The sequence below is a fragment of the Lissotriton vulgaris genome, chromosome 3_2 (genome assembly GCF_964263255.1).
Source record: "Lissotriton vulgaris chromosome 3_2, aLisVul1.2, whole genome shotgun sequence".
Taxonomy (NCBI): domain Eukaryota; kingdom Metazoa; phylum Chordata; class Amphibia; order Caudata; family Salamandridae; genus Lissotriton; species Lissotriton vulgaris.
Genome location: NC_141690.1, coordinates 296171409 through 296184466, shown reverse-complemented (window position 1 = coordinate 296184466; position 13058 = coordinate 296171409). Strand labels below are relative to the sequence as shown.

The 13058-nt window shown below is 42.7% G+C and overlaps 1 protein-coding gene across 1 annotated transcript in view; it reads left to right on the top strand.

The window, feature by feature from the left end:
• Positions 1–13058, top strand: part of LOC147725745 (vomeronasal type-2 receptor 26-like) — a 210817-nt gene that overhangs the window by 186563 nt on the left and 11196 nt on the right. The window contains exon 2 of the mRNA XM_086964583.1: positions 8638–8761. The gene's annotated coding sequence lies outside the window, so the exon portion shown is untranslated. The remainder of the gene's footprint in view (positions 1–8637; positions 8762–13058) is intronic.

Below are 13058 nucleotides of genomic sequence, written 5' to 3'. Positions count from 1 at the left end.
ATTGGTTTGACTTCGTTTTGTAGGCAATGGATATTGGGTTTTTCACACATTGTTAAACCTCTGCTAGCACTTTTGACTAAGAACACCCCGATTCCCCTTCCATGGACAGATGAATGTCAAAATGCTTTTCGTCAGTTAAGACAAGCTCTTTGCTCTGCACCAGTGTTAGGCTCACCAGACTACACGAAGGCCTTTACACTCTATGTACACGAGAAAGATGGATGTGCATTGTCAGTTTTAGTACAGACACACGGTGACAAGCAGCGTCCCTGTGCATATATTTCTGCAGTTCTTGATCCTGTTGCTCGTTACTTTGCCTGGATGTTTCCGTTCAGTCGCAGCGACAGCAGTGTCCACATGTCAGAGTGAAGGGATACTTTTGTCACTTAAACTGTTGGTGCTAGTACCCCATGCAGTAGATGCCCTTTTAAATCAGACCAAGACACAACATTTAACTAGTGCTCGCCTGACAGAATACAAATTGACACTGTTAGCACCTCATATTACATTGAAGAGATGCGCGACACTGAACCCAGCTACCTTGTTGCCATATCCTGCGACTCAGTCCCAGACAAAGGAGCCTCACAATTGCATATTCCTTACTGAGGAACAGACAAAGGACCGCATCGATTTGCAAGATACGTCCCTTTCAGATGTAGATGGGGAACTGTGGGTTGATGGGTCCTGTTTGAAGTTACCAGATGGCACGACCTCAGCTGCATGTGAAATCACAACACTTGAGACAGTAGTGGAGACAGCTCGCATACCACAGAAGTCGGCTCAAGCAGCTGAACTAATAGCTTTGACACGAGCATGTGAGCTTAGCACTGACTTGTGTGTGAACATTTACACGGATAGCCGCTATGCTTTTGGAGTGGTTCATGATTTTGGCCTACTCTGGAAAGATAGAGGCTTTCTTACATCCCAGGGGATGCAGATAATGCACGGAGAATTAGTGCATAATCTCTTGACTGCACTTACATACGCGAAGAAAGTTGCTATTATGAAGTGTAGCGCAGACAAGAAAATCATTGACAAAATAGGACAAGGCAATGCCTTCGCAGACCGCGTAGTCCGTGAGACTGCAATGCAGTGAAGCACTACATCCATGTACGTAGTAAAATCACAAGCTGAGCGTTGGCATGATGCTAGAGAGGAAGTATTGGATATACAGAGATCTGCCTCTGTGGAAGAACTTGAGCAATGGTCTAAAGAAGGAATGTTAGACGATGAGGGTTGTTGGCGTAACAAAGAAATGAATAAATGGAAATTGCCTGCAGCCTATTTACAACCTATGTTTCAAATGGCACATGGGCTGGCACATGTTGGCGCTCTAGCAATAACTAAATTTCTTACACAAGTCCGGGAGCATCCTGAAATTGCCAGCACAGCTAAAAGAATAGTACAGTCCTGTTTGATCTGTTGGCAGTATAATCCTGGAAAAGGGACACAAACTCCCACAGGAGGGTTTTCTACACCAACCACACCTTTTGAAGTCTTGCAGATGGATTATATCCAGCTTGAACGCTGCAATAATCTGAAATATGTCCTAGTGGTGGTATGTGCCTTCAGTAAATAGATAGAGGCATACCCTACAAAGGATAATACTGCTCTTACCACAGCAAAAGTGCTTCTGAAGGAGTTTTATTTTATTGGGCAAGTTGTTGAGCCTGTTCTGAAAGGGTTAGGGATTAAAGAGATTCTATACAGTCTTCCAACCGCAATCAGCAGGATTGGTGGAAAGGTATAACGCTACTTTAAAATTGAAGCTGGCAAAAATACTGGCTTCCACATCCCTAAAGTGGCCAGATGCACTACCTTTGGCATTATTATCCATAAGATCGGTGCCACACTCACGATCAGGCCTTACACCGTATGAGGTGGTATTTGGGAGACTGATGAACATTTGGGGAGTTCCTAAGCCACGCCCCAAACATGATATACCTTGTGTTCTGTTGAATGATTATTTGGCACAGATAACCAACAGTTTGATCTCTATTTATCAACAGGTTCAAGAAGCGCTTCTGGACAGATCTACAGGTAAGGCCCACGAACTCCATCCCAGCAACTACATGATGGTCAAGTTCTTCGACAGATCGTACAGCTTGGAGCCGAGGTGGCGAGGTCCGGAGCATGTGCTTTTGGCTACAAGGACAGCAGTTCGAGTGACAAACAAAAAGAACTGGGTCCACAGCACGCATTGCAAGCGTGTGTCGCCTGACTTGGTGGAACCTGCTGCCCTGATCGACCATCAAGTGATTCTGGAGACGGAGAAAGGTCAAGCTATCTCACCTGACGAATCTGCGGAAGTCTTCCCTGGCCACACGATTCCTGGAGCATCGCGATACCACTTGAGACCGAGGAAAGAATCTGCAGTGTTGAACGAGACTGGTTGAGATACCGCCCTGGGTTTGTGAAACGGAGAGCCGATGTAGCAAGCGGGGGTCAGTCCTGCGTTACTGTAGTGACACCCTTCTTGGCCCGTGGTAAAGAAATCAACGGCTGCCCAGGAAGATGAGCTTCAACAATTGTTTTCAACAACTTTTTAGAAAGATCAATCATCACTGTTGCTGAAATGAATAACAAAATAATAATTTGTGCTGTAGGGTTTGTTGCTGCCCTGGTGGTTATGGCAATAATCACCTGGTTTGGTGAGAAAGTGGCTCCTGCTCGACAGCTTTTTGTTGTCACTACTCCAGCTCCAGTGGAACACCATTACTATACACTTTGCTATCATGAGCAGAAGCATCGACAATCCTACCGAAATAACACATTCATCAGATGTTGCATCATACACACAATGCCACAAATACTACCAATTGTTGGGTGTGTGGGATGATAGCTGCACACCAAAAGAAAGGAGGAACGCCTTTTATTCCTCTGCAGTTTTCCCACAACGGTTCATGCCAAGCTTGGTATACCCTTTTGTTTGCTTCCGGAAAGCCCTCAGTAGGTGGAATAATTTTTCGGTTGAATAAAGAATGCTACCAAGATGAAGATGGTTATCCTCAAGCAAATGGGACTAAATGGGATGGGGAAGAGTACCAACCGGACAATATTTTGACACCATATGTCTTTACAAATATGAGGAATATGAAAAACATTGGACCCGTTGTCATTTCTGTAATTAGAGCTAAAGCAGACTTATGTATTGGCAGTGCTGGGAGAATTCCCGTAGGACGGAGTGAATGTATTTCAACATTAATTATTGGATGTGCTAATAACAGTAGCTTTACATTGCCGCACAATACATACTTCATGTGTGGTAATAAAGGATACTATCAATTGCCTGTTGGGTGGTCCAGGGTATGTTACATATCATTTTTGTTACCCCCTGTGTTTTTTGCACCTGCGCATATCACCTTGACCTAAAGTTATACAATGATATTTCCAAGAATAGATACAGACGAACAATAGGTACAGATGAAGTTGACCAGACAGATACCACTTTGCAACCATATGTCGATTTCAATTTGGGTTTGTTCTTCTTTGTGGGTGCTGCATTGAATAGCAGAAAGATCAGATGATTGACTCGTGTTGTGGAAGCTGTCACCAATCAGACAGCCATGGCACTTGGGACCATTACAGGAGAACTGCAAATTGCAAGAATTGTAGCACTCCAAAATAGGATGGGGCTTGACGTGATTTTGGCTGATCGAGGTGGTGCATGTAGCATCATCGGTAGCAGTTGTTGTGTTTTTATACCTGATCACTCACCTTCAGTTTATTATGCAATCTCTAAACTGCACAAGATTGCTGCAGAAATTCACCCAGAGACTGGTACATGGACATTTTCGAACTGGATATGGACACTCTTTGTTACTTGGGGTTGGAAGCTACTGACTATTCTATGTATACTACTGGTGATACTATTTACATGCTGCACTTGTATACAATGTGGTCCTATGCTTTGCTCCATATGCATCACTGCTTGTACACCTGCCAAAAGAAATATTGCAAACATAAAAGCACAACAAATGTTAAATGATGAAACTACTGAGATGATGAACATCAATGTACAGGATGCATATCTAGATTACCCCAGATAAACAAATGTCTTCAGCGAATGCTGAAAGGGTTGTCTGTTGTAATTTAGCAGCGATTAGGTTAGCATTAGCAGAAGACATTTTTTATTTACAGACTATCTTGTCCGTTTTGCGGAATCCATTTTGTATTTCTGGCAGCCATTTTGTTTGCCATGTGCTCACCATGTGCTCTGTCCTACCTTCCTGTTAACTGCCCTTGAAATCTGCCTAGAGACTAGATATATTTAACCCCTTCTGCTTCGCACATGCCCAGTTGAGCTTACAGCTGTCCCCAACTTGTAACTGTCAGGATGTGTCCACCAGAATTAGCTAACTGTCAGCCCCTCCCACTTGTTGCCAGCACACTCTCTGTATGGCCTTATATGTATTTGAAACCAGCATTCTGTACTTTGTACCGCCCTCATTTGAGCCCCTGTGTGGGTATAAAAGGACCAAGCTCCTTCCAGTCAATGTGCTACCTCATACACTACTGAAGGGTGTTGTGTGAATGTTGTTCCACCTCAAGAGGTTTAATAAACTCTGTCTTTTCTATTCAAGTTCCTGTGCGAACTTCTTTCTATTGGGCTGAGGACTCTTTGCAGAGAAGAGAAGGGAGAACCCCTAGCACTGGTAGGCCGTCCACTAGGTCCAAGACCAATAACATACAAGGGGAAAGATACAGGCTCAGTCATAGATTTTATTTTTGTTTCCTCACTTATTTTGACTTTTATTCTTAGCTATAGAGTAGTAGACTCTATTTTTAGCGATCACAATCCTGTGGTACTAGAGGTCTCACAGGACGGATTATTAGATTTTAAAGATCTTAAAGAATCTGGAATTCAAGCAGTGACAGATCTAATAACCAAAGACAAGGGGAGAAGGTTAAAATGGTCTAACGTAACACCGATTAGCTTTCTAAAAGAAGTTCTAGCAAAAGTTGAAGAGGAGGTAGGCATTTGTCTGGATCCCCTTTCCCCTAATGTTACTATGGTACAGGCCTTTAATCGAGTATGTCAACAAGTTAACAATGACCTAACCTTGAAAACAAAAACTGGGGGGCAGAAAGGTAAGCAGTGGTTCGATTCTAATTGCTCAAGGGCTCACTCTGCCCTTTTAAAGGCACTAAAAGAGTCACCAGGAAATAAATCCACCATAATACAACTTAGGAAGGCGTACAAACAGGCCATTTACATTAGGAAGAAGGACATCAAGGAACAGGCATGGATGGATCTCCAATCACCAGAGGTCCTCCGGGATAGCTCTAAATTTTGGGAAGTGATTAACCATCCATACTTCTCAGGAGCAGATAGTCATCCCGTGGAGTGTGTTTTATCTGACGATCCCACTTTGGCAACATTTACAGTCAGCCTTTATCTGAGCAAACACACGATTACCCGATTCATCTTAATGTCGATATAATTGAAGCCTTTGACCCAGAGGAAGTCAAAAAAGCTATACATGATACATCTAAAAACAAGGCGCCCGGCCCCGATGGGGTCCCGGCGGACTTATATAAGGCAGCACCTAAATTCTGGGCCAGGATTTTGACGAATGTGTTTAATTCCGCCAGGACAGGTACGATCCCACAGTCTTGGGCTACATCAATTATCGTACCGATTTTTAAAAAAGGCCTAAAGAGTGACCCTGCCTGCTACAGACCTATCTCACTCATCAACTCTGCAGTTAAAATCTTGGGCAGAGTGATTTTGGGGAGGTTAACATCTTGGTTGGAAGGCAGGGGAATCTTATCTAATGCACAATATGGTTTTAGGCCTAAAAGAAGCACACTGGATAAGTGCCTTAATTTGCATTTGATCATCAGCAAATACACAATAGTTAAAAAAGGGGCCTTATATATGGCATTTATGGATCTCTCCTCAGCCTTTGACCTGGTCAACAGGTCAAGGCTGTGGGGGGTCCTTTTGGAAATGGGCATAGAAAGATCACTAGTAGGCTTCCTGGCTGACCTGCATCAAGGTTTGGAGGCATCGGTTAGGGTAACCAAGGATGGTAGATGCACTAAACCATTTAACTCAGAGAGAGGAGTGAGGCAAGGGTGTATCCTTGCCCCTCTCCTCTTCACACTGTATATAAACACACTCGAGTCGGTGCTTTCTACCTTGGGGGCCGACGTTCCGCGTGCAGGAGAGATTAACATTCCGGTCCTCCTGTACGCGGACGATGCGGTCCTCTTGGCACGAACAGGTGTTGCCCTTAACAAGTTATTGGCCGCCTTTGGGGACTTTATGACCTACTTAGATTTAAAAATAAACACGCAAAAATTGCATGTTATGATTCTGGGACTCAATGGTAGAAAAAAGAAACCCATAACTCTTGTTTGTACAGGAAAGGAGGTACACAGGGTCCCTTCTTTTATTTACTTGGGGGTTTTATTTGATGATAAAGGTACTTGGGGTGCTCAACATAAGGCCAAATCAAATGCAGTGAGCAGATCTGCTGGAGCCCTCTTGAATTTTGCCAAGAAATTGGGGTCACGACCAACGGCTGCTATTCTTAAAGTGTATAACGCCAAAAGCATGGCAATCGCCACCTATGGGGCCTCAATATGGGGATATACAAATCCAGTCCTCATTCAGAGGGCAGAAAACAGGTTTTTTAGATCATTACTCTCTGTCCCCCAGTCTACCCCTACTTTTACTATCCATTTAGAGCTGGGTACTGGGTATTTCTCCGACATTATAAAATCCGCCCCTGTCATTTCTTGGCTAAAAACTTGGCTAAACGAGGAAATTTCACTAAATCATAAAATCCTCGAAGATTGTTTAAGTATGGATGGAGCCTTAAAGATCCCGTGGTTGACGTACGTAAAAACAATGTTAACCAAGGTGGGACGTATTGATCTTTTTAACGCCCCTGAGGGCATCCAAAAGGAGGATGTCAAGACGATAAAGACATCACTGATAAACTTCTTTACAGCAGAGCGGGAGGAATTAGAATTAAAAAAAGACAACGGTGAGAAGCAACTTTGCTCTCAAAACTGTCCCAGGCCCAGAACCATACCTGGTATTTGTTAATAAACCATTTCACCGCTTTCTTTTAATTAGATTTCGTTTGAACTTAATACATTTTCTGTTGGGCACATATTACAGATGGGATACACCTAATAACAATAAGCCATGCGACTGGGATCATTTCTCAACTCAGGATACACTACATTTTATTATGTTTTGTGATCCCTACGCTAAAATCAGAAGAAAATATCTTGTTCCCATCCTTAGAGAGGCTGGCTTTTTACAGGTTAGGCCAGCGCTCCTATTTTTGCAACTTTTGCACAATGCACAAATTACTTTCCATGTTGCTAACTTCTTAGTAGCAGGAGTTCGTATTAATAAAATGCGTAGTAAAGGTACTAATGGACTAATTATAAACAAAATATCTTAAATGCATCTATAATAGATACTATGATGTTTTAAAATGTTTTAATACTTCTTTTTAAATAATTGGAATGTATTCCTTAATATACTGTTTGTGTACATGTTATTCTAAAATACGTTTTTATGATTTGATATATGATTTATCATGTAGATATAATATGTAGATATTTTTATACTGTCTTTTTTTACCTTGTGTATTTCATGAACTGTATCCTGTGTCTTTTTATGATTCTCAAAAATCGAATAAAAGTGATTGACTGACTGACTGACTGACTGACTGGCACTGGTAGGCCTTGCAGAGGCTAACCACCACAGCAACCTCAGAATCTGCCCATAGGGTAGTCCATCTCTGAGTGTACGTGGATGGTGGCGAGTAGTGTACTGCGTTCAGTTGGTTTTCGACGGAGAGAGGTATAAAGTTTGTCATTTTCGTATTGTATGTTCAAGTCCAAGAAGGCAATGCTGGATTTGTGTATTATGGAAGTGAAAGTTAAGTGTTGCTGTTTTGTATTCAGATATGCAACAAAATCGTTAAACTCAGAGTTGGTGCCTGACCAGAGGAGAAAAATGTAATCTATGTAATGTAATCTATGTACTGCTTCCAGCATTTACTGGAGAGGTATTGATTGGAGTTGTTAAGGACAGAATTAAATGCGTTAAAAATCATCTGTTTAAGCGTCTTTAATTGTTTGTGGAATACTCGTTACCAGATCAACGAGTATTCCACAGCCTCTATTCACAAAGGAGACTACAGATCAAAACTGTTAAGTTTGAAGACTCTTCTGAAAACAATTAAAGACGCTTAACCGGATGATTTTTGAAATAGCGAAAGAGAAATGTTAAATGTTGTATACTTTTAAAGCGCACAGCTGCCCCAGCAAAGGGGCGTCCCGGCGCTGTATACCACTAGGGAACCCATCCTGGCTTTCCCTGTGAGATGGTCCCTCCTGGGTATCTCCAAGGTGAAGACAAGCATCCCCGGCACTGATGGGGCCGTTAGTAGAGATTAAGCAAGCTATTGCCCAGAGTTGCTGAGTGTGACACATGGTTAGAGTAGGCACCGAAGGTACTGCATACATTCTTGACTGAAAAGATGAGTTCAAATGGAAATAAGGGCCAGTGGCGAAGGGTGACTTTCAGGCTGACTTCCAGCAGCCACTGCACACATTAAGTATTGCACATGTAATGCTTCTTCTTTGTTCTCTTGTTCCCCACAGACTCCCCGCTCTGTCTGCAGTGAGAGCTGCCTTCCTGGGCACCGCAAGGTGCCAACACCAGAAAAACCCATTTGCTGCTATTACTGTGCGGTGTGTGCAGAAGGAGAGTTTTCAAATAGGACTGGTGAGTGAAAAATTCATACTCTAAAGTCTTAAATAAATGTCCAATACTAGGGGGAACTTATATTTAAGGTTCAGAAGGTGAGCAGTGCCTGCAACATAACACTTGCTAGGATAGTAAATAAGGGTGTTTATGTGGTATGTGATCAGCTACTCCCACCACCACCACTCTTTCTTCAACATGTACAATACCAAAGTACATCCTTCATAGTAGCAGGATAATGGTTTCAGCAATCTTTACAAATCCACAGAGTCACACTTAGAAATATGACCAGTTCCCCACCATGCAAGACACAAACTAAAAATATACACAGTTCTATGATGAATATTGAATAAACCATCAGCAAGCAGCTGTTCAAAGGACATTGACCTTTCACCCAAAATAAGTGGCATGCTTCATCTCTCTGTTCCCTTCTGATGGGAGGAGTGTGATGTATCAGGGTGGGTGATGTGGTGTGCTTGACATGAGGGTATGTCCTGAATGACAAGGCTAAGGGACACTCCTGCACTCGAGGACCCCCCTTGAATGTCTTATGGAAAGCATGATAGAAGCCTGTACTACTCCCGGTTGACATGGCCTACAGTATCCGAATTAAATGTGTGAGAGAAGAGGTATTTCCACTCCCTTGTGACATCCCTCCTAACCTGGAAGACAACAATAACTCTACTGATCTGAACGCAGTCCTAGCACCACACCTTGTGCCTTTACTGCAGCCAAAATCATGTAACTGATGCCATCAAGTGAGGCAGATATATCTAGGGGTAGCCTCCTGTTACTTCTCAGAACAGAGGGCACTGAAGGTTCCTCACAGCAGTCACCTGGCCATTGTTCTGTAGTGTAGTTCCTAGTTTCCCACTAGGCCCTGCGCATTGGAATAACATAAACAGTAGTATCGACGTGGAACTGCGGATATTCCAGGCCTCCACTGACTATGCTAAACTTAATTGGGTGTGTTACCAATTAGCTCAGAGGTCACTGGAAACTTTCTTCTCTGTATAGGAAGTGATCAGCTTCCCTGGCACAGACAAGAAGGGATTCAGCTTTCCAACAACCGTGCAACATGACAACTTTGCTCCTCAGATCAAGAGTCAATCTCTAGGGTCGTGTGAAACAATAGACATGTATTTCACTCAGTCAGGTTAGTGCAGTTTACTTTCACGATATGTAGAGAATAGAGAGACGGGCGTTTGTCAATAAAGGGTTAACATTTATTGAACAGTCTTTCTTCTCGTACAAGAGAAATGTATTGCCACAATTGCAAGACTTGGTATTATAAAAAGTACGTACAGTAAGATAAGAATTGCGAAATAGAACTGTAAAAGCATTGATATGGTTTCTTAGCCATACAATGGTTTAAAAGTAATAAAACATATATACATTCATATATACATTAGGCTAAAATACTCAACTGGTGCTTCTAACTACGCCTACCCCAGTGTGCCTGACCTAAGCCTAACACGTGGAAGGGGAGTAAGTAAGTAGCTTTAAGTTAAGTTGGTTTTGCCAAGGTTTGCTTCAAGAATTCTCATCTAAGGGTTTAGTCAACACCATACCTCTGAATAGAATGATGGAAGTCTGGTATTTCCTTCAGGGGGCACTCAATATCCCAGTCACCCGCGAGGGCAGACCGGAAACGCTGGAGCTGGATTTCTCTGCAGGAGAAAGGCAGCGGGTCTCTTCAGCGCGTCGGGAGGAGGAGGCGAGGGACAGCGTCCGCGGCAGCTGGAATCTGCTGGGCTCTTCGCAGAGGGACGGCTGTTCAGCTCCTAAGCATACCGCACCATCGTTCGCGCTTTAGCAGCGATAATGGTATCAGTAGCTTCACCACCAAGGGACAGCAGCAGCAGCGTACTGCCTGCAGCAGCAATGGGATGCACAACAGGGTGCACAACAGCATACAACAGCACGACAGCTTATTGCTTAAGGCAACGTTGGTAATATTTATACCTGACAGGTGCCGGGTTTGACGCAAGTTTGCTGGACATAAGACGTCAATAAAAGATGTCACTAGGAAGTGATAGCTGTCAGTTGCTCATTAGAGTTCCATTACTAATAATCAAAACACAGCAAGCGGGGATTTCCAGGTTTGCCGAGTTTTTATCTTGTTGAAGAACTCGGAGTGTTAATCTAGGAATATCAGATAGTGACTTCTGCTCTGTCATTGCACTAATTGGTTGCAAAGGAAGTGGCAGAGAACTATGCTGGAATGTGGCTCTGTTCGTGTGAGGCCAGAGATGACTTTTCTGAAATCGCACTTGAACGGTTATGCCAATATAGGGAATAAATGGATTTATAGCCGAATAGGGGCATAAGGTCGCAGTATCGATCAGGAACCTAGATAAACACGCAACACCCACTCCACGTATTCATGTCCATCAAATTACTAAAACTAGAGCAATTAGATGAATGTGTAACATTGCCCACCCCAAAATACATATATGCATTCGAAATAGGCGTATTTGTAATACATGAAATTTAGGTACTGTACGTTTTTTGAAGCATAGAATCATTCAAAAATTATTGCATATGAAATCAATGAACGATTATGCAAAAAGAATTACACATGAAGTATCTCTGACAGAAGAAGTGCGAGATAAATCATCACATATAAATGCATTGCAATAACATGTGCTAGAGGCTGATGTAATGTTGTTATGTCTCCAGATGTGTTTAGAAATAGAAGTGTGAAGCTTCTGTTCTCTAAGAATAGTTTTTACGTTAAGCAAAGAATTTTTCGTGCCAAAAAAAGGGTCAATATTAAAAAAAAATGTCCAATTCAAAAGAATTAATGCTTGAACGGGGAAATAGAGTTCCAAAGCTTTTTGCAGTTTTTGTTGATCAAAACTGAAGGCCGAATTCAGAGTTCATGGGAACGCTGTGTGTCGGAAAGCTTCTCCAAAGTTATTGTTTCTGTACGGGTGAGAACATCGTATGAGACAGGCTCTCAAAAAATTGGTCTACAAATTCAGGTGATAGTTCAACCAAATTAGATAGCGCTGTAACTTGGCAGGTGTGAGAATGATTGCTGTCATCAAGAGCAGGACCAGCAATGCTCACAGAACGTTGTACCTGGGTGATGCTGCTTTTGTCACTTGCTCCACTGTTACCACCTAGTCGTAGTACAGGAGTCTCAACGAATGCCGTCATCAGGATTGGTAGCCGCTGGGGACAACACAATGCGTGAGCCGTTATCGGACTGAGCAAAGTATCGACGTCCATTGGTACTGCTGATGGAAGTGAAAGACAGATGTCCAACACGCATTCATCGCTGCATAGCATACATCGAAGTACCGGTAAGATACAGTTCTGCCATATAGGTCTGAATGAAAGGAACCAGGTCATGTTTAGATCTCTCAGCCTGGCCAATCCAAGGACGTTAGTTATCCTGTCCCGGTAGCGCATTGCTAGGATTGTCTCTTCCATTCCCATGGGAGCTATGTCTGAGTTTCGGCTTGCCATAACGAAGCAGGAGGGTCAAAAATAAAATCCCTGCTACAAGTCCCAAAAATAATGGTATGCCGCCAAAAACAGAGTGAACAAAATTAGGAACGATTCCCAAAATTGCTTGAAAAGGTGTTAGCAGTCCCGTAAAGACTGTCTTAAATATGCCTGGGATGCTTGTGGCACTAGACATGTTAAGGAGTTGGCTCAACATTTCTACGAAATGCACGGGGCAATTTGTTGATAAAAGTTCATGAACTTCAGTAGCTGTCCTTGCAACTAGAAGATCATACGTCTCTTTTGATGACGTTATAGGCACTGTTGTCTGTAAAAGTACAGATTTCATTTTGCTTAAAGTATCAATTCGTATAGAATAGAGATTCAGACGAGGCCAGATGGGAGTCACTGTGTCTGCAGGCCCACTCTGGAACAATGCCTGCATACAGCATTTGACCATGGATGTTACTCTTACTAGATAACTTTTACCTGGCACTAGGCCACAACATCTGTGATCCGTTCTAAGAATGTAACTCCCGTTTGCAAGTTGCATAAAGAAGGGCTCTATCTGAGTTGCAGGTGTGACTAGCTGGTGGCATGAAAGGTTGTTAGAATTTCCATCACATGCTCCGTGTAAATTAATACCCTGACACAAAAGTATACCGCTTAGTGAATGTTTACAGTTGTCACCACTAAGAAATACATTTTTGTCGCTGTCACTATAGCAAGAATGTGTGTATGGTAATTTCCATTCTGATTTTACATATCCTTTACCCAATTGTTCATACTGGCCAGCAGGTATGTACTCAAGGCACTTTTTAAATCGGAAAGTTGTTATCGGAATGGTGATAATTCCGTGTAT